This window comes from Pseudophryne corroboree, chromosome 5 (genome assembly GCF_028390025.1).
Source record: "Pseudophryne corroboree isolate aPseCor3 chromosome 5, aPseCor3.hap2, whole genome shotgun sequence".
NCBI lineage: Eukaryota > Metazoa > Chordata > Amphibia > Anura > Myobatrachidae > Pseudophryne > Pseudophryne corroboree.
Window position 1 is genome coordinate 113,299,166 of NC_086448.1, and position 4,894 is coordinate 113,304,059.

At 39.4% G+C, this 4,894-nt stretch overlaps 1 long non-coding RNA gene across 1 annotated transcript in view; it reads right to left on the reverse strand.

The window, feature by feature from the left end:
* Window positions 1-360: 360 nt before the first annotated feature.
* The window catches only part of LOC134927317 (uncharacterized), a 12,148-nt gene continuing 7,614 nt past the window's right edge, over window positions 361-4,894 (reverse strand). The window contains exons 4-5 of the long non-coding RNA XR_010177610.1: window positions 4,393-4,436; window positions 361-4,292 (exon numbers count right to left, since the gene is read on the reverse strand). This is a non-coding gene — a long non-coding RNA (uncharacterized LOC134927317). The remainder of the gene's footprint in view (window positions 4,293-4,392; window positions 4,437-4,894) is intronic.

The window sequence follows — 4,894 nt, forward strand, 5'->3', positions numbered from 1 at the left end:
CTGTACTCAAGGACAGCAAAGGCATTTGTCACATACTTACAGCAAAGTGTGTGTACGAACTTTTAATGAAGTATATTTACAGTACTATAGGACATTTTACCCAACTGTGGCCTAAACCAACCATAGAGGTTTTCTACTATCAAACATGTCTTTCTTGTGAAACTCTTTTGTGGAACTGGCCTCTTGCTGATATTTGATCGATTTGTACAATGGCTAAACACAAACACCAAAATAATATCATGGAATAACAGAAAATATTCCTAGCAGGCCTAAAGGTTAGAGGGTTAGAAAAAGCTTCTCTTATTTTGGATATTACAGATGTTAGTTTAATAAAGTCTGAATTTGTATCAAATGGGTCTGATTTTATGCATCCATAACATTTTATTCTAAAAATTAAAACACACATGCATAAACAAAATAATATTTTGAATGATTATTATTTTTTGTACCGAGTTTTATAATTGTTCTTTTTTTTTAAGGCTTAAGTAAGCAGCGAGATGAAAAGTGTCCTGTCAGAAAAGGCACACTGATCTAGCAATACTTTCTACTTTGCTTTTACTGATGTCTTAAATGCATGTCAAGGCTACCTACCGACGTTTCGGCAAATCTAGGATTATTCAGCATGAAGTCCATATATTTGATATGAAGGTCTACAGACTCATGGTTCATGGTTTTTGTTTGTAAATATATGGGTGATAGTGATACCAATGAGATTATAAAAAGTGTTAGTTTAATTTATATAAAATATAGCACATCAATCCAACCCTGGATTATTTGGTTGCTGCTTGTTTCAAATAAATACATTTTTCCCTTGTAAAACATTACAGTCAAATAAATCTTAGTTAAAATCTAAATATTCCAAATTCGCAGTATTACAGCAAAATCATTTTATCAGACAAATGTCCTAACAGATAATTATGCCCCAGTAATATAAATACCTAAAGTGCAATGGTTTTCTCTACTCTTTAGTAAGTTTATGAAGTTAACATGAAGTAGTGTATTGCAGACACTTTTTAGTCAGTATGGAATATTTATTTGTCAGTAGTGTACCCGTCAGTCCTGTAGGACAAACTGGCAGATTGGTGTAAAGATACCCATGTGGAAAATTCTATTTCGGTGATTTCGCCCAGGTAATGGTACCGTAGAGGCAAGGGGGTGATACTATTTAGCCGGTACATGGAGTGCAAGGGCACGACGGAAGGTTAATAGCGACTAGTATATGGTGACCCGACCACAATAATATGTTTATGATGTTAAAGAAAATAGGTTAAGCAATGCTTGCTATCCCGTGTCCAGTCATTGCCCTCAGTTCATCCTCTACACCCTTTTGAGTATACTCCCTCTCTCAGTGCCCTCCCCCCTTTCTCAGATAGTCACACCGTGTACCCTGTATTCTCCAACAATGTCCACCTCCACTATAACCTTCTGCACAGTAACGCTGCCACATCAGGGGCTGCTCCTCCCGTACCCTCTGCCAGTGACTCCTTATTTCCCTGCCCGTAGCTCAGCTCAGCTGGCAGTCCCTTCCCCCTCCTTCCTCCGCCCCGCTGCAATTCATAGCTCTGTGGCCTTTGAGAGCAGAGCTCCCAGGCGTTTGTGGCTCACATGGGCCCCACGGGTAGATAGAGTTTCCCTTTTGCAAACGTCCTGCTACTGGCAGTGCCAGCCTGGCACGGGATAAGGAGGCTGTCAGCGGTGGGATGTGACAGCCGAATACAAGGCAGCGCAGTGAGAGAGAGCTGATGTTGCACTGCGCTTTGCTTTATGTTGTTTCCATGCATGACAAAGTTTCCCCACCCCCTATTTCCGTGGCAGCTGCCAGCAGGTTCCTTCTGCCCAGTGCAGTACGCCCTGCGAGGTGCTGCTCAGCTGACACGTTGCCAATAGCAACAGGGCTGTTCCAACTCTGATGCACCTACGGGTGACTGCGAGGGTGCTCAACTGTGTGTCCCAGAACCCCCTTATGACACCTTCTATCATCTCCCAGCAGGAACACAAGTAACATATAACTGCACTTGTGTGCACATATATATAATGTATATGTGGATTAATTCATCAGATGTGTATGACACCCTCCGATTAGCATATCAACGCAAATTATAAGAGCTAGATCACTGCAAACACTGGGATTTTGGACAGTAAAACAACAACATGGTACAAACTTGCAAATAATAACTAAACACAGGAGCTATTCTCTCTATAGCCACCTCCTTATACACCTGTCTGTCCGTAGGAGGTAACCACTCACTGCACTTACTCTAGCAGGAACAGCTGAGACCAGCCAGGGGACTAATACCTCGTCCCCAATACCCTGTACTGTGAGACTTTTCAGATTGAAGTTAAAATGAGATTTGCAAGAAGCAGCCGTAGACGTGTGCATGTTAGGGGTGGGGTAATTATTCACATTAATCGATGCTCACTATCCTCTGCGCTGACTTATAAATCAATTCCATATGTTACATATAGAATAATTGCCTCCAGCAGAGCTACGTTTTCCTAGTTGTTAGCAGTGTTATATAGGGAATATTGGAAGGCAGGACTCATGAAACAATACTGTACATGCATTAGAAGGGATGTAGAATTACACTAGACAATAGTTGTAAACTAAAGTGTGAGAGGCAGATCCACTGGAATATGGAATATGTAACAGCGAGCTGGAGGAGAGCGTTTGTCGCCATGGTTACTGGGAGTTTTAGTTTAGTGTACGAATCCCATTGCACATTACTTGACCAGATCATCACTGCTTTATGTAATAAATGTTCTTTATATCCCTGACCGGGTTTGGGCGTATGTTCCCTCTGAACCTAACTAACTCAGCAAACGAGTATGATATGTGTCACGCTTCTACTCAATTTATTAATATATTCGTCTTCAGAAAAACTTAGCTCAAACATATATTTTTACTACGGTAATTATAAATATTCGAAATACATATTTCTGTTCTGTAGATATATTTTTTGTTAAAAGTCATATGACAAATAGTGTTTTTTTTAATTTGTGTAACATGCTTTCATACTATAATCACCTGCAAATGGAAATGTATGGAGAGAGGGTAGATATGGCATAACCACAGCACCAGACTTTATCTATAGATATATAATCTAATTGTATTGTCTGTCATTTCTATGTATGAGAGGTTTCCTAAAAAAATAAAAAGATTCTTATTGTAGTTGTCCCCATTTAACTCAAACGAATCGACCTCATATAAAACAGTAATAGGACTATGTCAGACATCATGAATTAACTAAGTCTTTTTGTATAGTGATAGTATAGTAGGGTGTAAAGGTTAGGAACAGCAGTTGAAGTAATCATTCTTATTTTTTTGCACAGGCATCTATTATAGGCTTAGAGTGCAGGGTAACTATCGACTGCATGCTGGGAATTAGCATAAAACATTGTAGATGGGTGCTTTGTGTTTAGGGCCTATACAAACACCACAAATTACAAATGAGCCAAGTTAACACTTTATTTGACTCACGGCTAAGTTACATTATTGTTGTGGGCCTAGATCTTGAACTGCTGTCTGGCACCTACAATAAATTATGGGTGCACATCATTTAGCATCAGATATACATTATATACGATTATTGTACGGGAAAAAGAAATCGTTTTGTAACTTAAAAGCCTAAATAATTGTGGTCAGCATCATGTATAGTAAAATACTTCAAATTACAGGATGACCTACGTTAAGTCTACTCACATCCTAAAATGTATAATTGTTCAGCTTTTCGGTTATTTTTTAAGCATAACATATTAGTGAAAGCTTTGGATGCAATCTTCTGACAGAGAAACAGAAGACTGGGACTTCGGACACTTTTGTTACTGATCATTTTCCGACTGCAGCACAGCAGAAGCAATCCAACAAACAAACAAACAAACAAACAAACAAACAAACAACACAACATACATCTTCACAAGATGTAGGAGGCAGATGCTCAGGCATTATGGGCCTTTTTCCCCTGTGCTCCATACAGGTGACATAATGCTTCATAGGTGGGTACCATTGTCAGACACTACCTGAGCCACATCTTGTGAAGTCAACGCAACAAAATAGTTTTAATTAACAGGTTCTCGTCAACTGAATATTACCCAAGGCAAGAAAATAATAATGACAAAAAAATAAAAATATAAAGTTTCCCAAGGCATTATTACTGGTTTTCATCCAGTACCCTCTCCAGCGCTGTCAGGTTAAATGGACAGACGCGCATGCGTGTGTGAGCGAGACCAGCACCGGCGCATCCCCACGGGTCTTCTCCAATATCACCTGTGATTCTGTTAAGCTTCCAAAGCTTCTAAGGAGAAAATCCATGCAGAATGTAATATTTGATGATACATAGTAGTGCGCCTCCATATTACATTGAGGATCATAAGTCCTTAAGAGTAAAAAGTTACCTTGTAGGAAAATGATGAGTCCGGATTGATTGGACATCACATCACTGTAGTAATATAAAGACGGAAAGTCCAAAATGATTGTGCCCAGACTTAGATAAAAAAAAGCACATCTGCAAGAGGAGCTGACTTATTGGATGAAGTAAAAAAAAAAAAGTTTTGAGTTCCTATTCCCTCACCAGCACAATTATATGGATTGATGTACAAGACAATCAAACAGGAGGCAAGCATGCAATGCTGTAATGGTAAAACGCCGCTTTAACCCTTTGGTATAAATGGTATTGAACGGAAGTACATTGTTTTATGTGTTCTGAGCTACTGGCTCAGAAATACATTTTGGGTAAAGGAATAATGAAAGAAGAGAGACGGGAGAAGGTGAGAGAATGAGAAAGAGAGAGAGAGAGAGAGAGAGAGAGAGAGAGAGAGAGAGAGAGAGAGAGAGAGAGAGAGAGAGACGAGATGACAGACATTACGAATACCAGTGTGCTATTGTTGGATCTAATGC